Source organism: Taudactylus pleione, unplaced genomic scaffold (assembly GCF_031769625.1).
Source record: "Taudactylus pleione unplaced genomic scaffold, aTauple2 ptg000317l, whole genome shotgun sequence".
NCBI lineage: Eukaryota > Metazoa > Chordata > Amphibia > Anura > Myobatrachidae > Taudactylus > Taudactylus pleione.
This window is the reverse complement of record NW_028284718.1, coordinates 1,077,689-1,101,811: the sequence shown is the minus strand read 5'-3', so window position 1 is coordinate 1,101,811 and position 24,123 is coordinate 1,077,689. Positions and strand designations below refer to the sequence as shown.

Below are 24,123 nucleotides of genomic sequence, written 5' to 3'. Positions count from 1 at the left end.
TCGCGACCATCGGGCTTGCGACGAGACCCTTGTGGTAGGGTCTCGTGGCTGCAAGCCCTGGAGTGCTTTCGGCTCTATCAGAGCCGAGAGCACTCCCACTGACATCACTTGTGATGTCAGTGGGGCCGGCCCCAGGCGGTAGGCGTTCCCATGGGAATGCCTCCGTCTGGGCAGCCACGCCCCCGGCATGCCCACTCACCATCGACAGCACACCCCCTTTTGTAATGAGACCTGGAGCGACGGCTTGCCCGTAGCTATCCGGGTCTCGCACATGCGCACGACGGAGCCGCCTCCGTCGTGTGCATGCGCACTGCCCCAACATTGACCCGCTTGCGAGCGCTCGCGAGCGGGTCTGAATTAGGCCCACTGTTACAAAGTTTATAATAATCTCCAATGTGCTGCAATGATGTTCAGTGAGGGTCTGTGGACAGGTGGCAGGTACAGGCATACTTACCGACTTTGCTGCCACCGTCTCCGGGAGGGGGCAGCCAGGTCGTCAGAGAGGGGGCGTGGTGGGCATGAAAGTGGGCGGTGCAGAGGGCATGGTGGCACAATTGCATCATCGTGGCCCCACACCCACGCTACACAGTGGCGAGAATACAGACATTGTATAGCGGGGGCAAGGCTATGATGACACTATTCACCGTGAATCTCGTCATGGCCTCCCCTTCCGCCGGACCACCCACTTGTACTAGGTAAGTGGGCAGCAAGTGGGTGGGGGGGGGAGCTGCGGGGGGTAGAGGTGGGTGCAAGAGACTTGCCTACTTTTCCGGGTAGCACTTTACAGCGTATTTTTGCCCATTCACCCCAGCTTACAATCTATGGGCCTGATTCAGAGCCGTTCGCTATTTGCGGTCGTTCGTTCAAAAACAAGGGGTGGCTATTCAAATGATCCGTTCGCAAATTGCAGTCTGTTCACACCTCTAAGTCTGAACGAGCGAGCAAAACATACGCTCGTTTATTTGTTAAAAACGCCCCCTGGCCGCTCGCACCATACGTCATGTCCACTATTTATTAGATTAATCGAGTACATCGACCAGCGTATGAACTGCTCGCTATTCTTGTGGTTGGTTTTTGCTACCACAATTTTGCGAACAGTTCTGGCTTAAAAAAAACCCAGTGACGTGGTCAATGACGCTGCTGTTTTAAATATGCACACCCATAAAACGCCCGTTTTGACTTTTAAGCACGCCTGCGTTCTGATTTCCACTCCCCGTTTTCAAGCACCTTCCCCTGTTACCACCCACATACGCCTCATCCTGTCACTCAAATTATCAGGCATTCGCTATTTTGCGAGCACATGAATTTCGGCCGCACTGACTGGTTCGCGCATGCGTATAACGATCCGTACGCATGCGCAGATGTGCGAACATCGCTCGGAACGAGCGTACTGCCGCTAGCGAGTGGCTCTGAATGAGGGCCTATGTTCCCTACCACATTCACAAACATACACACTAGGGTTAAGTTTTTATTGGGAGACAATTAACCTACCGGTATATTTTTGGTGTGTGGGAATAAACCGCAGTACCTGGAGGAAATCAACTCAAGTACTCACTGCTGTTAGATCAGAAGACCCAGAAGACACTGCTGCAACGCCGGAGCCATCAGTAAGCGAATCAGCCGCACCACCGGGACACAGAATTTTGACAACATTCTAATGTTGATAATATGACCATGGTGACATTATCGTGTCGACATTATGATTTTGTTTTAGGTTATATTTCATACAAATTACATATTTTCTTTACGAAAGAGGAGCAGCTTGTAAGGAAAGAGCTACACAAGGATTTGCATCTACAAAGGACAGGCCCTCTAAAAGGCAGACACAATTAGTAGTCCAGCATAATGACTTTAATGCATTATCCAATTCTCATTAGAATTGCTGTATTGGCCTGGGTGCCATAATTGGATTCAAGAGCAGAGGGAGAACCTGACTCACTCCCCATGCCTATTTCTGCAGCCCCCAGGTTGAGGAAGATGTTTAATTATATTAATTCTAGATTTTACACCCACCACTATTTATTGGCTGTTGTGATTATATGTTATGTTTATTTCTAATTTTGACATATATCCTCATATACAGTACATTGATTATTGGTTGAGCTGTCCAGTTTTGCAGGACATTACAATAGTCTTGGTGCTGAAAATGATGACCAGTTATAAATCAGAAGCTTGTATCTAAGGTTTAGAGAAGCAGGTGTTGTTCCTTCTTATTTATACGAACATTAAACAGAACAATGATTATGCTAAGCTGTAACCAATAGCTGTGACTGGTAAATATCACAGCGAGCTGTATTTCTCACTCTCCAGCTCTGGTCACAGTCAGGCAATGAATCAGGTTAATGTCACAGGATCAAACGTGTCAAATAAAAAGCAAAATGTTCAATATTTACACAAAACATGTTTACATGCACAGTATGATTATGAACCTGTCTCAGTCATATACGGAAATGGATACAAAACCAGCATGTAGTTTTTAGGCTCATATTTATAGACCAATTCAGGGTTATAGATAAAGGAGCTGATTATGAGTCGAGAGCAAAGCAACAAAAGCAAGTAACTTAGCACATACGTAAAAGGTAAAACCGCAGGTAGGGCACATGTAAAATCATACCTCCCAACCATCCCGCTTTTCTACCACTGTCCCGTCGGCCCTCCTGCGGTGGGGGTTGAGGGGGTGGGCTGTATGGGAGGCCTCCTCTCACTTGCTGCATAGAGAGAGGAACTGGGGGACCTGTGCGTGCTCCTAACATGACAAAAATGGGAGGAGCACCCAGATACTGAATTTCCAATGAGAACACGCCCCTTGCTGCAAAGCCAAGGGGCCTGGAAAGTTGGGAGGTATGGTAAAATGTGCACAGAAATTTTTAGGCACTTATTCAGCAGTGCACTACTGAATGCAGATTCCCGATGGTCAGGAATCTGCGCAGGCGCCCGACCCACACTGCGCATATGCAGTACAGGTCTTCCGTGATTGCACGCAGATCTGCGTCAGACTTCAGTGATTGACAATATGCTGCCATTTGTGGGTGGAAGAGTGTGGCGACGGTCTCCATTTCCCAAAATGGAGGCGCGTCGTCGCCGTTGGGAGGGAGGGAAGAGGCCAGGATCTCCGTCGGCTGACGGAGATTTCCTGGACTCTTTCTCTCATCTGCAACAGCCGGCTTGCGTGGCCCCATGGGTCACTTAGCCAGCCAATCTTGCAGGATAAGTAATGCAGCAGGAGGCGTGATGTCTCCTGTTGCATTACCATATCTGCAAGGACGGAATTGCAAAGCTGCCTGTGTGCATACATCATATATCTATAGCCTGCTGCTTTGCAATTCCATTCAGTACTGAATCAGAGCCTTAGATTTGAAAGGGGTGTGTATAAACTCAAATCTAAATTGCAATCTTAAAATAAAGATGTCCAGCATTTGTTCTGCATGCAAAAGCAGCCAGTATTTGATATTTACCCTTCATGCAAAAAATTTAAATAAATATGTTTTAATCTGTTGCAACATGGTTTGTACCAAAATGACTTGATATTTTTATTTTTCTTTGCTCCCAACCCAGAATCAGCCCTAATGTCAGGACGTGTGCTCAGTGCCCATTGCCCCATGTTTTTTTCCTGACTTTTTGCTATTATTTGCAATCAAACACTGTAAAGATAATATTTAGATTTCCTACATCACAAGCGTTCACACATAATGCTTATGTGCTTATGTGAGAGGTCTATTAATTTGTTTGCTTTTGGCAAGGCCAGATTAAGGTTTGTGGGTGTCCCAGTGCAACTAACTTATAGAACTGCCCCTCCCAAAAACAAAATTGAAAATGACTCTCCCCTACCCATGCAGTTCTTCTTTCAAACATTTTTCATCACTGCTAATAGACTATTTAAATCTTGTTCCTAAAAGACATTTAAAAAGTAAAACGTGTTCTTCCATCCACTGACTTTGCTAAAGAGACCAAATGGCACAGAGGACTGATGCTGTCCTAAAGTGCAAAAAGGAGAAGCAGATACAATGATGAGAGGAGTAGATGCTCCAAGAGTAAGAGAAGGCAACTGGCAGATGAGGGATGTGTTGCACTGCATTGTGAGAGTTGTGGCTCCCTGTCTCTCGCTCTATTTCCTGACATGGTGAACACATTAGGAGTATACTATGCTACTAATTCCCAACAGCACCAGTGAGGACTTGGGTTGAGATCCAGGCACACCATGGATGAACAGATACCATGAGGGTAATACCTTGTGGTCACCCCCGGGCCTGGGGGCGGCCATGTCCTGGCTGCCCCACATGTAATTAAGTACTGGCTTTTAGCCTGTGGTTAAAAACTGTTACAAGTACTGGGAGAGCATACAAACTCCATACTCGGACAAGCATACAGTAAGGGCAATGTTCGAAGAAAAAACAATATATATATTAATATATACATACATATAAAAATAAGTAAAATATATATTTAAAAATGCTTTATTCAGAGCAGAGAGCACACTCTTTACTTTCAGGACAGGCACTTTGAGTTCAGGGATTACCAAACTACTTCTGTTACCTTATACCAAAAGAACAGTCACATTTACACCACACTCACTAACAAAAGACTAGTAAAAGAGTGTATAATAAGGGGGGAAATCAATTAGCTGCTGTAATTTACTGCGGCTAAGTGATCCCCTGGGCTCTATTAGCCCCAAAGCTGGTAGTTAACAGGGATTTTTTTTTTTACTTGCCTGAGGTAGGTAAAAAAAAAAAAAAATCCCAGTTAACTGCCCCGATCGCGGACGCAAAAACACGTAAGTGACCTTATCATGAATTCTATGTGTATTTGCCCAAAAATTTATATTTTTCGGGGCAAATAAAATGAGATCTAATTGAATTGCCCAAAGGCAAAAAAAATTTGGTAATTCCCATTTTATTCACACGAAAAATGTACGGGGCTAATTGAATTCCCCCCTAATGTATGTCTTGATGTTAGATGTGTTATCGTGTTATTTTGATATTGCAACCAATGGTCTAAACTGTGATCATTGTACATGCAGATGTCATCAGTGTTCGGCTACTTATACAGGTAGAAAAGGCATCTAGGGGTGTCTTTAGTCAGACTCTGTTACAGAAGAAGGTGTTCCTTCTATCCTTTCATCCATATTGAAAGCAGCGTGTTAAATTTGCAACATGAGTTTGATCCTGTGTATACATAAAAAAAGTTCCTGTTTGATTATAATTTCTGCTGATCCTATATAGTGTATCTAATGTATATGGGCCCAGCACTGCAGAAAGAAAATAAAGAAACAATATAAAAGTCAGAACCACAGTGAAAGAAAAAATACACAGATCCAGGAAGAAATGGCTGCTGCTACCAGTGCTTCAACCCAGCTCACAGAAATGAGTCTGACTAACCAGGATTATCAGACATGGAAATTCTCAGAAAAGATGCTGCTCATATGAGAAGGTATTTAGAAATGTATATAAGAGGCTAAGCATGACCCAGTCACAGATGAATGGTCTGAGAAAGCCCAGAGTACAATATCCCTCAGTGTATATGATGCTCAGATTGTGCACATATGTAATTGTGACACTGCAAGAGAAATGTAGGATGTGCTGCAGAAAGTGCATGAGAGAGATAATTTAAGCAATAAGCTGAATTTAAGAAGAAAGTTGTACCAGACTAAACTGCTTAAAGGCTAGCACATTTATGATTACATAAGATGTACCTTAGAGATGATAGAGCATTTGTGCTACTACCCAACCATTAAGTTGAGCACCCACCCTCCTCTCCCTCTCCCTATCACTTCACCACACCTTCATCAACATCACACTAATCTCCCTCCCTTTCCTACAAATGCATCCAACCTCTCTTGCCTATTGATCACTTCCTTCCACTCCTGCCTCCAAGATCTGGCCCGTGCTGCTCCCTACCTCTGGTACTCTCTCCCTCTCCGATTCTCCACCTCTCTACAAATGTTCTAGCGGGCTCTCAAGACTCACTACTTCAAAGCCTTCCAGCTCTCATCCTAACCTGCTGCTCACATGCTTCTTCCTGACTGTCTACCCAATCTGTGTCATCCCTGTCTGTCTCCCCCCTCCCTATAAAATGTAAGCTTTCACAAGCAGGGCCCTCTTCCCTTATGTGCTTTTCCTTCCCTCACTCATACGATCATCTAGTCAAAACTCTCCACAAGCTGACGCCCTACTGCTTTTTTGAGTGTTATGATCACTGCAGCAATGTTTATAAACCATGTTCTTATTCTGTATTGTCTTGTACTGTAAGTCACTGTTTTACGAGTTTGCTAATTTGTTAATGTACCTTGTGAGGCACTGCTGAGCCCTTGTGGCGCCATATAAATAAAGGATAATAATAAGTAGAAGAAATAAGTAAATTTCATAGAGCAGCCCTGCTACACATGTAACAGCACTGATGCCAGACCAGAAGATGAACTACAGTAACATTAGCGTATGTTAAAGGGAAACTTGTGGATGAATTCAATTGCACGATAGAAAGTGTACATAATTAAGATACAGAATTGAGAGTTTAGGACTCTAAGGGGCGTGGTCTCACTGGTGGGCGTGGCCTCACAGGTGGGGCGTGGCCTTGTGGGTGGGGCGTGGCCCCCGAACTCCCCTTGTGACTCCAGTGCCTCTAAGTGACCTTATCTGTATGCAGCCTTTATAATGCCCTCACTTCTACCAATCTTAGCATGGGCAAATTTGGACTTTTTCTGCTTATTTTGGGCAGCTGTTTATCAAATTTGGCTTTGTCTATTATGATTCTAATTTCTCCAACCCATCAACATCAACTTTATCCCTCACAATGCTAACTTCCTCAATATACAGATTACTGCATTGTCACTCACAACCGGTACTCTTAGAACTAAGCGGCTTGGCCGTTCATGGTGTACCTGATATGGCTACAGCTGCTTTCTGGGAGCAATCCGTACCGTGACAAATTTTTTCTATTGTCAGACACATTTAAATGCATTTTCAAGCATTAAGAATGCTAGCAACATTAGTGTAAAATCCCAGTGGAGATAACCCCAGGTTAGCATATAGATTGAAATAGAGTACAGCATATAGATTGCAAAAAGAGCATAAACTGCATTAAACTATGTACATCCCCCTCTATTGGACACAATGGCAAAATTACTATTATTTGTCTTTTTCTCTTGGGTTAAACTTTCCAAGTATATCAGAAATCTGCTAAAAGACTATTAAGACTATGATGGAATATCCCTGTGACTCACCCTTTTGACCAATGACATTACACAACCTGCTAATTTGGATTTGCCAGGTTACGAATGGAAACAAACATCAATAGGAATAAATCTCATTAGAAAAATAAAATCCCAAATGTAAAGTCATGATCAAAAGTGTGTGAACAAAATGTGCAGAGGCTTGAAAACTCTGATGACAAATGCCAACTAATAAAATATGCATGTGTCCAATTTATTCAGCTCCAACAATGCAATGAAGTGATATTAACTTGGCTGGTAAATGGGCATTGGAGCCTCAGTTTAATTATAGTATATTGGGAAGTATGAAATGAAAATATATGACATAATACAAAGATAAAACAGAATGGCTTCATCAGTACATCAAAGGGGTACCATTTTATTTTACTAAAAGAATTAGCATGAAGGATCATTTAAAAAAAAAGTGCAAAATGCTATTTTGTGAAATCATACATCTATTTTTGTTAGCAAAGATGGTGGCATCCACAGGTGTACAGACATTTATGCCATGTAATGGGAGACATGAGTTGCAGAGCCGTACCTAGACTTTTTGGTGCCCTGTGCCAGAAAGAGCATTTGCGCCCCCCTCATTTTTCAAAGGGACATAATGCACTCAAAAAAGGGGAATGGCTTTATGGGGAAGGGCCAGGGAAGAGATAGGTGAGGCCAGGAGATGCTGGGGATGAAATAAGAGGAAGCTACAAGTGAGAAGGATAATAAACAGAAATTTTACAGGCCCAAACAGCGTCCCCTGACCTGTGGTGCCCTGTGCATTGGCACCGGCCGCACTGCCCTAGCTACGACCCTGATGAGTTGTATCAGGGGGCATTCAGTGCAGAGAACAACAAGGATATTTAGTTTTATCATTATCACACAGATATCTCTGCACACACAAATCTGCATAGACAGCAGTTCCGACTACATGCCCACAGAGCACTTGCCCAATGTGCAAATGTCTAGTTGCTGCCCAATTCCACCTACTCAGCCAAAAGCGGAGTTGCGGCTTAGATGGGATATCACAAAACTGACTTGCATGCAGTTCTGCATCAGGCCCTAATTCATACTTACCTATTCTCCTGGTTGTTGCGGGAGGTTCCCAATTTTTTGGGTAACCCCCCGCACCCCTGGAAGAGTATCAGGATCTCCCACATCCTGCCCATTTCCTAGTGAAGTCGTGAAGATAATTGTCGAGAATCGTGGCATATGGAGCCGGCCGGGCTAAATTATGTAAAAATGACATAGGAACCCAGCCCCACCCCCGAAGTGGCCAGCTTTGTCTCCTCTCCGGGCATCTATCGGAGAGGAGATATTAAAAGTCAGTAAGTATGCACTAAATGAGTATAAATGAAGCAGTATTTTAAGAAGAAAGCTGAAAAGTTTAAATGAATGAATGGTTGCTCCTAACGTGTAAGCGGATTGGACTATGAAGTGACCTATCAGCATGCACATTTTTGAGTCTGATTTATAAGTGGTTGTAAATTAATTGACACCATGCAAAAATGCAACTTGTATAATCACATTTGTTGCACTGCACATGTGCACAACTTGCACCAATATTGTGATATGAGTGTATCATTTACTTGTGACCACATGCGCCTGGAGAAGTGGATCAGGAGCATCCACCAATATAGGAGGAGCACAGAGATGTAAGTCAACCATGCATCTGAGTCTTACTTACATGTAACTTTGAAATACACCTTTTCGAAGGCAAAGCTTTATGTGTCCCATAGATCGGGGGTAAGCAATGTGCCCCACTCCAGCTGCTGTGGAACTCAACATCCCAGCAATCTCTGCCACAGTTTTGTTGTTAGGACATGCTAAACCTGTGGCTGGCCATACTGGAATATATAGTTCTATAGCAGCTGGAGTCTCACATGTTGCTTACCTCTGCCATAGTTAATGATGGCCACATAACTATGTTCCACATTTTTTGCAGTTTCTCAGCTAAGACTTCCAGTTTTTAATGCTACTACTACTGCCAGATTAGAATATACTCTTATATTGTATTATACTATAGCCAGAGTCAACAAAGACAGACTCCTATCAAAAACATTAGATTGAATTTAGAACTAGGGATAACTCATAAGTAACTTGAGAGCAAAAGATGCAGAGGATGTGATATATACAATTATATTTCTTTACAGACTGATTCAAAGCCTTTACAGTCAACTGCTGTTTTTATCTCTATACACACAAGTGTTTAAGGGCAATGTTTTGAAATACAACCATATTTTGGGCTATTATTACAAAGTGGTGGCTTTTGTAAGCCGTAACTTCTTGGTGTGTTGGAGTTAAAAATGACTGGCACTCACGTTCAGTGTAAAGCCCGGCAGGCTTTACACTGAATTTGCCGCTTTAAATTTTAAGCTCCAACCCATTAAGATGCTTCATAAATGGAGCCCATTATCTTTGAAAAGCAAGTGTATGTAACAGAAATTTGATGGCACTCACCGACAGTCAGACACGTAACATGTTGCCCAAGAAGGAATGTCCACTGTGTTATTTTTCTCATATTCCAACCTTAGTTATAGTAGTAGCAATCACAAATAGCCAAAAGATCTGCCAAACATATTTGGTACCTTGGTTGCACATGAACTGCGGAAAGACCTGACACAGTGATGGTAAAGGAAAGCTGGCTCATGATTGGATAAGTATTGTCAGCTCCAATTGGTAGCTGGCTTCTGTTTACAGCCACTGTGTCAGATCTCCTGCAGGTAGGACAAAGGCATGAACATATATTTTATTTGTTTATTCAATTAATTAAATAATAAAACTCTGGTTTTAAGATTCCTTCAGGCCCATAATGTAGGGCCATACCTTCACCACCCCACCATACTAAGTGGCGCTTAGTAGGGCTGGATTTACCTGCATAGCAATCATGGCACTGCTGCCTGCCACATTCAACTAGTTTGCTCTCTTCATAGCCATTGGGATTAATATTGATATTTAAAACTACATTATAGAATCTCCAAATAATACACTTTCTGCAATCAAAAGAACTTCTCTCTGCAGGGTCTCGCAGCTTGTTGCCTTTTGAGAAACTAATTTTGTCGCAGTCTTATCTCTTTCATGTACTGTTATTTATAAACTCTTAATTGAGATCAGCTTCTCAACGTTTCTAGGCTTTACTAAAAAATTGGAGAGAGATCTAAGTTTGGACATTAGTGACAACCAATGGCATTCTATCTTTGAAAAGTCTTGGAGTAGTTCCACTAGCATATTGACCACTGAGACTCACATTAAGGTTATTTCTAGATGGTATCGTTTTGTCTAAGATGTATCCTGGAGTGTCCGCGAAGTGTTGGAGATGTGGTACAGACTTGGGAACTCCCATTCACATATGGTGGTCCTGTCCGGTCCTGAAGATGTTCTGGGACGGGGTGATTTAGATTGCACCTGGTATAATTGGTTCTGATGTCTGTCCCAGATGGACCTGAATTTTGGATTTTGGATTTTGAACCTAATTCATAGACCTTTATCTGTATATATAAAACAAAAATACTTTTGAAATATCTTGACAGTGAGGCTAAGGCCGTGATTCCTGTGTGGTGGAAGTCTACCTCCCCCCGACCCTTTCTGACTGGTTTCAGAGGATAGAACTGTATAGAACAATGGATGACATTATTATGTCCTCTCCTGACAAGTTTTAGACCTATTTCTGCAATTTGGTGTAATTGGTGGTGGAATTTTGTGAGTCGGAGCGATACAAATCTGTGACATGTCTGCTATAGATCCTATCTTTCTTTGTGTGGTTTGATTTTAGACTTTTTACCTCCAAATGCCCGGTGACAACCCCTTTCCTCTATTTGCCTTCTTTCTCTTTCATGTCTGTTTCTTTCATTGCTTCTCCTTTTTCTTTCTCCCTTTTTTATTAATTGATTGTTTTTATTCTCGGTTGAATTTATGTGTAATTTTTATGTTGCTAATATGCCATGTCTGAGCTGATTTTTTGTAAAAAAATTATGTTATAGAAATACATCTGCACAAATATATTAATGAGTAAGCTATTTTAATTAATATACATCCCAATAGGGTTTACTACATTGGAATGAAGTATCCCTGCAATAATGATTCATATTAATGTAATACACAATACTACTTTAGAAGTGGTCAGATAGCTTCCTGAACCATCATGGCAACATAATATACTGCATAATAGAATCGACTGCACAGTTATTAAAAATCACAGAATATATATTTAAAAATTATAAGCTCTGTCAAGGGTGCTGTGATTAGAATGAGACATAACCGATATATCTGTTTAGCTTGCTTAAACCTTGGGAACCACATGGCAAAAAGGTGTCAATAGAAGGATGAACTAAACCCAACACTCCTTCACTGGTGCGGCCATGAAACATGTGGCTAAAATCAAAATTAACCTTTTTATTGAAAGATTTAATTTAAAAAGAAAAATCCCTGCATCATATTTACCTATCTAATTCCACCTAAACTATGAATGTATTCATATTTGAAAGAACAGTAACTGGGTCATTTAGCCAATGCAATCTTGCCAAAAGTCTGCCATGCATTCAATATTATTATTCCTATATTGGATTAGCTGATATTTGCTAAATAAACTGTGTGATCCTATTTTTGAAACTTAATTAAGTTTCAGTATTTCCTGCTGCCAAGCTTGGTCTTCCTGCTATTCAGTTCTCTTTATCTTATAAAGACTTTTCAAGTCCATGTTTTAACCCAACTCAATGAAGCATTACACATCTCTCCATTAAAATATGCTTCTGGCTTTATAAAGATACAGCCTCTCAACCCACGAAAGCCCTCACCATTCACAACTAATAACTTCATTTCCCACTACACTGGCTTCATACATTTTAATTCTCTCAGTTACTGATGTCTAAATTGTTACTTTAAAGTATGATTTTTCATTAATTGTTTCAGTCATTGTGGTCTCTGACAATTCAATATTTGTTCCCTAGGCTATAAATATTTTCACTAGAATTGTGCAGTGTTTCATCAAGTTCAAAGTTAAAAAAAAATGTAAATTATAGGGGTCTATGTATATATAATATATGTATATATATATATATATATATATGTGTTTGCGTGTATATATATATATATATATATATATACATAGCCATGGCATTAATGCATATAGTCAATAAAATGTGTGCCAAACAAATAGATAGATATACAAAATTGTCTCTTAGCCTAGAGACAAAACTTCTCTAAGGTGAAACACTCCCCGTTTTTCAGGTGGCAGCTCTTAGTCAAAATCCTTTGGTTCACATAGGTGGTGAATCTGAACAAGTGCCTTCTAGTGCAATATATCAGTGAGCCTTTAAACGTGATCCAATAAATATTCCTGTATATTTGTATTTAAATATCTTTTTTGCCATTATGATCCTTTTTATACTGATCGAATATATTGTCATGATGGATAAATCAGGTAGCTAGTTTCCATGGTCTCGATGGCAGTGATGTACGGTGAGGTCAATGGCTGGAGCCTGTCTCACCCCTAGTCACTGTAACTCTCCTCACTAAACTATGCTTCAGTGTCCATTAATTCTCCTACCTGCATCACTGTGTCTTCTCTTTCTGCTGCTGACTGAGCTCCGATCTCTAAACACTGCTGTGCACTTCCTGGTCACATGACACATCCAAGGTGTCCATCAGTGCTCAAAGCACGCCCCCCATACTCAGAGGCATACATCTATTAGCTCTCTTTCTGTGCAGCTTACAGCCCATGGTGTGGCCCCGTCCCCATCTCTGCAAGCAGTGTCTGAATATACAGAAGCGAGGCTGAGCTGGTGCTGCCTCATCTCTCGTCTCTTTGCAGTCCCATGAAGCTCCACAAAGCTGGTGAGTGTTAACTATAAAAATGATTACAATAAAGAAAGAAGATGTTTATAAGTTATAAATATCTTCTTTGTATTATTCTAATAATTTTTATATCAAATCTTAGGAGTATGACAGGGGAGGCTCTGCCTACCCTGCCTCCTCTGACTGCACATCCCTGCCCTACTGGCGCGTCTTTCTCCCTGCCATTCTTACTGAATGGATGTGACTCTGAAACTCTCCCACACTAATAGCCATGCAGAGCCTTCTAACTCACCGCAACTACACTATACTACCACCACTATAGTTGAGGGGCATAGTACTATCATCTGCCGATGCATTTAGCACTCAGACACTTGGCGGACTACAACGCCCAGCGGTACCTTAAAGCTCCAAGCTGCATCATTACTACTTTTACACCTGTTATATCCCTGTGTCTTTATACTGCGTATTGTTTCTAATTGGTTCAATAAATCTAAGAACTGGTTAAGCTGTACCATGTGTGTACTACTGCCACCAGCACCAAACAACTACGCAACACACTTATCATATCATACACTCTGGCCCACTGCATTCTCTACTGGTTGGTAATTTGACAGCATTTACACTCAGCATCATTCCGCTGCACACCCCAGTGTTAGGCTCAGAGCGGTAACAAGGGTTCTGAGCTCCCTGTGCTGGCACCGTCCCTTTTGCGCATGACATTGTGCATAGGGGGCCGGGGCCGCCGACACCCAGAACTGTAGCAGTGCCCGGAGTGTCTTGAAGATGCTCCGGGCAGCTGTAATTATGGCAGGGTGCCTTCCTGTAGCATCCAAAGAATGCTATAGGCGGCACTGCAGCAGCATTAGTAGCTGGAATGGCACCCTGCTATCCAGAAGCAAGATGGTTCTGCCCACAGAGCCCCGTGCTCTGTGCTGTCGCACTGGTTGCACACCCCTAGTTACATCCCTCAGTAGGCTACTTTGCTAATATAATTAAAAGCAGGAATTATTATTGTGGATTGTATGTATTAAAATGAATGCAAATAAAAATTGTGAATACGCGAAGAATTCTTTACAGAAGAAAAGGGCTATTATTGGTGCCAAATCCTACACTATGCGTTTAAAATGGGATGTTACAATAAACCATACTTGCCTACTTTTGAAAAAGCATTTCAGGGAAATTGTGAAAGCAACATCTATGAGCGCACGTTACAGTGGACGTGTACTGCTACATCTGAGAGGCGTGTCCTATCATTTACTTACACACTGATACTTTTCAGAAAATACATGTAGCCATAGGAATCATTGTGCCTTATAACCAATGCAGGGATATCATACTAATGGTCCCATTTGAATGTGTTTATCTCTGGTTTTTTTTTATATAACAGCTTCATAATGGGGATAAGGTGCAATCAGGGAGATTACTAGACTCTTCAGGGAGACAAGGAGATTGCTACTATTTCAGGGAGTCTCCCTGACAATGAGGGAGAGTTGGTAAGTATGCGATAAACTAGATAACGACTACATTGTGCTACAGAGACTGCAGTGTGCTACAGAGATTGCATTGTGCTGAGAGACTTCAGTGTGCTAATAGACTGCAGTGTGCTACAGAGACTGCATTGTGCTGAGAGACTTCAGTGTGCTAATAGACTACAGTGTGCTACAGAGACTGCATTGTGCTCAGAGACTTCAGTGTGCTAATAGACTGCAGTGTGCTACAGAGACTGCAGTGTGCTACAGAGATTGCAGTGTGCTGAGAGACTTCAGTGTGCTAATAGACTGCAGTGTGCTACAGAGACTGCATTGTGCTGAGAGACTGCATTGTGCTACAGAGACTGCATTGTGCTGAGAGACTGCAGTGTGCTCAGAGACTGCATTGTACTGAGAGACTGCAGTGTGCTAATAGACTGCAGTGTGCTATAAAGACTACATTGTGCTCAGAGACTGTATTGTGCTCAGAGACTGCAGTGTGCTCAGAGACTGCATTGTTCTGAGAGACTGCAGTGTGCTCAGAGACCGCATTGTACTGAGAGACTGCAGTGTGCTCAGAGACTGCATTGTACTGAGAGACTGCAGTGTGCTGCAGGCTATAAGATTGCAGACAGACTGCTATAATGGAAAAGTTATAATGTGTAAAACCCAGGATTTATGATGAGTCTGGGATCAGTGACAGGTGAAACTACTGGCCAGACTAACTAGGAGGAGATGCTAAATGTGCTGTTGCAGGCAAATTTAGCTATGCAAAGGCAGTTGAGTCTGTGGAGACAAGCCCAGTAGGAAGAAACTGCACAGCAGCAATAAATGAATTGCAGTCTGCTTCAAGGGAATAGGTTGGGAAAAGCACAGTTAAACTGACTGGCAAAATATGGTGACCTAAAGTGAGAGTGGGCCTCTCAGGTAAGATACATACAGTATGTGTAGATGTTTCAAACCTTCTAAAGAGGACAGGTGGAGAGGTTGTCCATAGCAACCAATCAGCTTTTAGCTATCATTTTATAGAATGTACTTGATAAATGAATACTATGAAGCTGATTGGATGTAATCTTTAGAAGGTTTTATACATCTCCCTGAATTTGGGAATCTAATATGGAAAGGATCACAACAAAAGTCACATAAGTGCCTTACCCTGAAAACACACTAGTGAAAATGCTGTAATCCGATGCGTCTATTGTCTCACCTTTTCACACTGACCCCTTTTTACAGTATTCTGGCATTAGTCTTCCTACTCACATCAACAACAAATTCTTTTAAAGTTTGCAATTCCTGGCAGCTCCCTACTGGGTGATACACACTGCTGCCTTGAGCTGGCACCTCCCGCCCCAAGCGCACATAATGCCGTGGCATCACTCACAGGACAAGGCCCAGTAGTAGGAACAGTGGTTCCAGGTGTGTCCTTGGAATGTGCCCTGCACCTTTTCATGAGGTGTGGTGCCTCTCCGGGCACCCCGCAATCTGGTAAGGGTGTCATTGGGGCAAAACCCATGCCACCCACTTGGCCTTGTGCCCTAAGTGGCAGTATTGGTTGAACACCTATCCATTAGAAGATTTTTGTTTTGTGAAAGACCAGAGACCAAAGACTTTTCCTGCCAACAAAAAAGTCTTTCATGCAAAAGTCGTTCACAAACATGATAGACTTTTGTGAACAATTTCTTTATAGACCAAGGACCAAATTTTTAATGAGTGCAGTGAATATTCATTAAAGAAGTCGTTTGCCGTTCACCGTTGGTCGTTCACTGCATATCCACTGAACAACTGTCTAAAGTCGTTCAGCAATATACAGAAATTGACCAGCATGTTCGAACGGCAAAAGACTCCAATAGATGTTCGCGGGAGTGCGCGTCACAGGACGTTTGTAGCTTATCCACTACACGACTTTTTACACGATCCAACCAAAACCTCTTGGTTTTGGTCGGATTGTTCACAAAGTCGTGTAATGGATAGGCCCCATTGGAAGCCGCTCTCTGCTGATTCCCGCCTGGACTGGCAGTCCTAGGGGGAGGAGACACCTCCCCCTGGCTGCCTGTCTTCAGCGTGACTGGCAGGTGGTGCTTCCAATGGGAAGCCACCTCCAGTCACAGTGAAGCTAATGCAGTCACGGACTGCACTGGCTCACTGATTGTACTGGGAGGGCTGCAGCCTCGCAGCCCCTAGGTAAGATACGCCACTGATTATAACTCATGTATATGTTTGATACTGTTTTAATTTTCTGGTTTGTTAAAACTATATGTATAACAATCTTTCAATAAAAATATATTTAAAAAAAACAACAAACATTTGTGCTTTTTAGGGTAGATTTTATTTGCCATATGAAGATATAAATAAAGTAATTGTATTTTCTGAAAATTAAAAGGTATAAAAAAAGGTATAATTTGTCAGTGCTGCATAAAATAATTACTGATATTGATGTTAGGATGTCACCAGCTCAAAATGTGCCAAAATAGTACGATGGCAAAGGGGTTAATAAATATTGAGTAACATTTGTGTGTGTCTAAGTGAAGCTGTTGTTTTTCTGTATATGAAGAATCACTGTACTCTTTATCCAGCAATCAATTGTAACCAGGAATCAATATGGCAGCAGTCATCCATAACGGCAAATTACAATTTCTCTGCCCACAAAACAACAGAACAGTAAACCACTAAATAATTCAATTTAACCAAATAATGCTACATTGGTAGAGATGTTCAGATAGATATTTAACATGGGCTTGTGCTGTACTGACAGCTAACTAGAAGTTTGAGTATAAATCCACCAATAAGCCACTGTACCCAGATTTAAGTTTGCTTCACAAGAGAATACAAAGCATTTGCCCAATTGTTATGGCTTTATCACCCGTTCCATTCCGCAACTGGTAAAACAATTTTTGACGTACAGATGTGTCCACATACATCTATCCTCAATTTGTGACAAACAGCCCTATTTAGCTCACCACTGACTTTGCAACTTTGCTGTGCCACAACACTAACCCTAAGTACCTAGGGCCTGTATCAGAGACATACTCTAATGCCACCGCTGTTGCAAATTTGTACACACAGCTGTATGAAAATATGCAAATGCCTCAAACGCTTCAATTTGTATTGAAAAGCCCACCAGCGTCTTCGCAAATTCATGCAACTGCATACAAAGACACAGCATCAATTGCACAACAGTCTATTATCAGACTTCTGAGTAACCAGAACAGTAAACCACTCAGCATGACTAGCTGTCTTAGGGAGAATAAATGCTACTGATAAACCAGGTAACTTTTACTTCACAAAAATATTTTTCAATACATATGCTCATAGATCCAGCTCCATGAACAATGAACAACTTATTTCTGCTTCAAGTCAACTGTCATAGTCCATTTTGCAAAGAAGGCATTAATGTAATAAATATGCTCCATTCCATTGTAAATGACATGCAGTTTTACACAATGCTTTATTCACAAGCCAGACACATCCTCTGCAGTTTAGTATGTCTGAGAAGATTGGACTCGTAAATGCAAAGTTGGAGAAATCATTGAAAAGCAATATGATGACTTACTGTATACCTTACAAAAATGACTTCATGACTAAGTACTATTAAACTGCTTGCATCTAAGTCTCCTAATACATGAGTATTTTTGTTTATATGTCCAGAAACCACACAAGTTAATGTCACTGGCAGTACCAGATTAAGGTCCACTTGTGCCTAGAGCTAAAATTTATGAAGGGCCTATTATGTGCTGCTGCAGGGAATGTGATCAATTTGTGGGGGTCCGGTCTGCACAAGGGTGGGGGTAAGGGTGGTAGCAGAGAGATAGTGGTGGCCAAGGAGGGGTTCATGGGGGTAGTGCAGAGAGATAGCGGTGAACATGGAAGGGTCAGGAGGTAGTGCAGAGAGATAGCAGTGGGGGGCATGGAGGGTCAGTGCAAAGAGGTAGTGGTGGGTATGGAGGGGTCAGTGCAGATAGGTGGTGGGCATGAAAGGTTCAGGGGGTAGTGTAGAAAGGTAGTGGTGAGCATAGAGGTTTCAGGGGGCAAGTGCAGAGAGTTAGTAGTGGGCATGGAGGGGTCAGGAGGGGGGAAGTGCAGAGAGGTAGTGGTGAGTATGAAGTTGTCAGGGAGGAGGTGTAGGGAGGTAGTAGTGAGTCTAGAGGGGTATGGGAGGTGGTGTATGGAGGGGTCAGGGAAGAGGTGTAGGGAGGTAGTGGTGAGTATAGAGGGGTCTGGGAGGTGGTGTATGGAGGGGTCAGGGAGGAGGTGTAGGGAGGTAGTGGTGAGTATAGAGGGGTATGGGAGGTGAGTATGGAGGGGTCAGGGAGGAGGTGTAGGGAGGTAGTGGTGAGTATAGAGGGGTATGGGAGGTGGTGTATGGAGGGGTCAGGGAGGAGGTGTAGGGAGGTAGTGGTGAGTATAGAGGGGTGTGGGAGGTGATGTATGGAGGGGTCAAGGAGGAGGTGTAGGGAGATAGTGGTGAGTATAGAGGGGTATGGGAGGTGGTGTATGGAGAGGTCAGGGAGGAGGTGTAGGGAGGTAGTTGTGAGTATAGAGGGGTATGGGAGGTGGTGTATGGGGGGGTCAGGGAGGAGGTGTAGGGAGGTAGTGGTGAGTATAGAGGGGTATGGGAGGTGGTGTATGGAGGGATCAGGGAGGAGGTGTAGGGAGGTAGTGTGAGTATAGAGGGGTCTGGGAGGTGGTGTATGGAGGGGTCAGGGAGGAGGTGTAGGGAGGTAGTGGTGAGTATAGAGGGGTATGGGAGCTGGTGTATGGAGGGGTCAGGGAGGAGGTGAAGGGAGGTAGTGGTGAGTATAGAGGGGTATGGGAGGTGGTGTATGGAGGGGTCAGGGAGGAGGTGTAGGGAGGTAGTGGTGAGTATAGAGGGGTATGGGAGGTGGTGTATGGAGGGGTCAGGGAGGAGGTGTAGGGAGGTAGTGGTGATTATAGAGGGGTATGGGAGGTGGTGTATGGAGGGGTCAGGGAGGAGGTGTAGGGATAGTGGTGAGTATAGAGGGGTATGGGAGGTGGTGTATGGAGGGGTCAGGGAGGAGGTGTAGGGAGGTAGTGGTGAGTATAGAGGGGTATGGGAGGTGGTGTATGGAGGGGTCAGGGAGGAGGTGTAGGGAGGTAGTGGTGAGTATAGAGGGGTATGGGAGGTGGTATATGGGGGGTCAGGGAGGTGGTGCAGGGACTCTGCACACATACATGAGGGCAGACTATGACATGTCTATCTTTAGCTGCATGTAACATGTATGATAGATGATGAGTACTCCTCAGCCAGACAGACACTGGTCACAGCCAATCAGTAACTGAGTGTGCAGCCCCCCATGATGTCATGCAGCTGGTAAGGGAGGGGAGGGGATGAGAAAGTGCATGAGGGACATTTACAACTTAAGCCAATTCCACATCATGAATGGGGCTCAAACTGCAGGAAGATGGATCCAGGTAGCTGGTGCTGCAGTTGGTGACAGCATCCCTCCTGGCGATAGGCTGGGAGGAGGGGTTTCACTGTGTAGAAATGGGGCTATTCCTCCTGGTGTCTGAGCATGCTCTGCCTCCCCCATCCCCTGTGCATTGGGAGCAGCAGCTACTGGGACTATACTCAGTAGTACAGATCACTTACATTACTGCTTGCAGAGGCAGAGCAGCCATCATAGTGACAGCCAGGCAGCAGGAGGGAGGAGCACACTGCATCAGCTCACTGGATGGTGGAGGTAAGAATCTCCCTTCCTCAGTCTCCCCTGTCCCGTGCAGCAGCAGATTAGCCCTGTGCAGTAATCCCTGCATTGCTGGCACTGGCCCCAGTACATACACACTATCAGCTGTTCAGTCACTACTGACCTCCCTGCATCTGGCTCGTTTCATTCAGTTTCACTTTCAGTTAATCCTTCTTGCTCCTCCCACCCTCCTCCTTCTGTCTTTCTGTTCCCTGTGATGGCGGGTGTATGCAGTGAGGGCGGGCAGCACTTTCAGGCACCCACCTTGGTGTGCACAACGTGGTACTGAACAGTGACCGTGGCCATACACAGCAGGGGGCGGAGCTTTGACGGATTTACTTACTCAGCCTTCTGCTGGAGCAGTCTGGCCCTGGCATGATATCATGGCGCGGTGGAGGCAGAGAGGATTGGCCTAATATTGCTACGTGTGGCCCCTAAACTTTCAGCACACCCAAGAATGATCACTTTGAAATCAATGTGATATATTTCTGTCATTCTGTTGGACTTCATTTACAGTCCTCTGCCAGCTGTCTTGTTGTTTTATTATTAGTTTGTATATTCTCCCTGTGCTTGCGTGGGTTTCCTCCGGGTGCTCCAGTTTCCTCCCACACTCCAAAAATATACTGGTGGATTAATTGGCTCCCAACACAAATTAGCCCTAGTGTGTATGTGTGTGTGCAGGTGATAGGTAACATATATTGTAAGCTCCACTGGGGCAGGGACTGATGTGAATGGGCAAATATTCTCTGTAAAGCGCTGCGGAATATGTGTGCGCTATATAAATAACTGGTAATAAATAATAATTATTATTATGATTATTATTATTATTATTACTGGAACTACAGATGTGTCCACATACATCAATTCTCTGTGTGCTACAAGTCGCGTTATACATAACGCATGAGTGATGTGCAACTCGGTAGCGCCGAGCGTCTGTTTGTGAAACTATTTCACTTAAAATGTGTCTTACTTGCAAAGCGATGCAAATAAAACGCACAAGCAGCTAATGCTGAATAAAATAGTATGCGGAATGTCTATATTCTGTGTGACTGCGGGTGTATCTGCATACAAAATGCTATGTTACAGTGTCAGCAGCTACGTTACAGTATCATCATCTTGCATGCAGATGTAGATGCATTTGCACACAGAATATAGGCATGCCGCATATCATTTTATTCAGCATAAGCTTTGCGAATAAGATGCATTCTAATGGAAAAAGTCACACGAAAAGATGATCTGCACTACCGAGTCGCTCCATGGCATGGCGTGACTAGAAGGGCAAGGAGGCTAGATGTATGTGGACTGTATAAGCTCGAGGCTGGGCTTGGGCTTTCATTTCCACTAGTCCGGTTACTTGTACACAGATCTCCTGAGACTGGGCCAAGATAACAGTAAGTTAACCCTTATAGCTCTGGGCCCAATATCTCCAAGGCAGCTGAGTATTGCTCAGCTTCAGCAATATTTTATTTCAATTGCAGTGATAACAGATTTTTTTTTTATCGTTGCGTTAAGAGACTATAAAAAGATCAAGGTTATTTCTGTTTGTTAGTAAATAGGACCCCAAAAACTACTAACTCATTGAGGGGCCTATTCATCATTACTAAAAACTCTCTGGAGGCAATTAGGCTTAGAACTCCCATCGAGTTCTACCTAATGACCGGAGGAATTCATCATTCCTCAGCTCCATAAGTATCTATTCCAAAAAAGCTGTCATTTTGGCGATGACAGCTTTTAGGAAAATAGATACTTTTCCCTGCCTGTTCCTACCTTACCGCAGCTGGAATCATTGCTGTGCATGCACCGCTTCTATTCGGAGAAGCAGCGCAAGTGCAGCACTGATTACAGCTGCGCTAAGTGAATCTATATATTTTTTTCTTTTTTTTCAAAATACTAATCTATGCTCTGACCACCGCTGCAAGCTGCTGCTGACGGGAAGCGTTCCCCCTCTGGGCCCGATTCTGACCCGCTTGCGAGCGCTGAGCGCTCGCAAGCGGGTCGATGGTGCCCAAGTGCCCATGCGCGAGACCCGAATAACGATGGCCAAGCCGTCGTTAAGGGTCTCGCACCAAAGGGGGCGTGCTGTCGATGGTGATTGACAGCACGCCCCCTTTGGTGGACGTGCCGGGGGCGTGGCTGCCCAGACGGAGGCCACGCCTACCGTCTGGGTCCGGCCCCACTGACATCACTAGTGATGTCAGTGGGAGTGCTTTTGGCTCTGATAGAGCCAAAAGCACTCCAGGGCTTGCGTCAGCGAGACCCTACCGCAGGGTCTCGTCGCAAGCCCGATGGTCGCGATGGTCTTGACCATCGCGACCATCATTTTGGCCGCTCACTATAGCTGTGGGTGGTCACCCACAGCTATGTGAGCGGCCAGAAGGCCGCTCCAAAAAGGAGCAGGGACGGCCCCGATTCAGAGCGAGCGCTCTGTCAGAGCGTCCGGCTCTGAATCAGGGCCTCTGTTCCCTGGTAGCACTTACTGTATAAGTGCTTCTTCAATTGTTAAGCTTACTTATAAGTGCCACCGGGGAAGGGAGGGGAGATGCTTCCCACCAGCAGTAACATGCACCAGCGGGGAGAACACACAAGTGCCTCCGGAGCTGGAGGACGGAGCCGTAGGGGAGACTTGGAGGATGCAGCCGGAGGAGAGACCCGGAGGACGCAGCCGGAGGGGAGACTCAGAGGATGAAGCAATGGAGGAGGAACTGCTCATGCTCAAAGCAGGTAAGTATTCTCCCTTTCCTACACAAGATGCCATGTAGATGGCAGCTTGTGCACTATCGGGAGCTGTACGCCGTCTGAGCTTGGCATACAGTAACACCATCAAATTCCGAAAATACATAATTTTCGGAATTTGATGAATAGCTTCATTTCTGTGGAAATTAACGCAGAAGGACTTAACCAGGAGATATCAATGATATCTTCTGCATTAAGTGTCTTAATGAATACAAAAAAATGGTAATTAAGGAAAAATGTCCTTAAAACCTTTAGTTTGGTGTTGATGAATAGGTCCCATAATTTACTTCCTCAAACATTTCAACTTCCCAAGGTATACAATCACTGCTCTAATGTGTAAACCAAGAGGAATAGAGTGAAAATAATCAGGGACTATTTCACCAATAAAACATAAAAATATTGGACTAAAAAGGTAGATTTTTTTTAATTTACAAGAAAACATAAATAAGATAATGACTTTAAAAATCAATACAAAAAAAAGTAGCAAATAAAAAAAAGAAAACTTTCTTAATGGAATTCTTTTCCATTTACTCTACTTTGAAACTGTTTCCTTGACACCTCTTTCTCGAAGTGATAGAAGTTTCCCATATAACATAATGGATAATGCCTAAGTCAAAAAGGGTATACATTCAGGAAGCCAGCGGACGCAATGCCGACCGCCGGCTTCCAGACTACTTAATCCCGGTGAGGGTTCAATGACAGGAGTCTAAGCCTGTAATTTTACCGACGCCGGGAGACAGGTGCCCGCCATCCCCATCGAAGGGATGCCGGGCGCGGACAGCCGCGGTGGGGGAAGGGTTAGGTTTAGGGCTCCCGCGGGGGACTTAGGGTTAGACACCACTCGGTTAGGGTCAGGCTAGGGGAAGGGGGGGGTTAGGGTTAGGTTAGGGTTAGGCACCCCCGGGGGACTTAGGTTTAGGCGGCAGGGAAGGGGGGGTTAGGTTTAGGCATTTAGAGGGGGGATTAGGGTTAGGCACAGGGGTAGGTTAGGGTTAGGCACCCTAAAGGAGGGTTAGGGGGTAAAATTAGGTTATTTTATACTTACCTTTAAGACGATCGGGATTTCCTCCTCTGTCGGGCTGCTGCTGCCGGGATTTGAACCATGCGGCCGGCGGTAAATCATACCGAATGCGTCAAAAAGCATTATTTTGTAGTATTTTTGTAAAAATTATAGCATGATCTAGGGCCCTATTCATCATCGAGGGCCGTATGACTAAGTATCCACCTCGCT

At 43.7% G+C, this 24,123-nt stretch overlaps 1 protein-coding gene across 2 annotated transcripts in view; it reads right to left on the bottom strand.

Moving 5' to 3' along the window:
- RIMS4 (regulating synaptic membrane exocytosis 4) overlaps positions 1-24,123 on the bottom strand; it is a 221,755-nt gene that overhangs the window by 50,984 nt on the left and 146,648 nt on the right. The window lies entirely within an intron of this gene.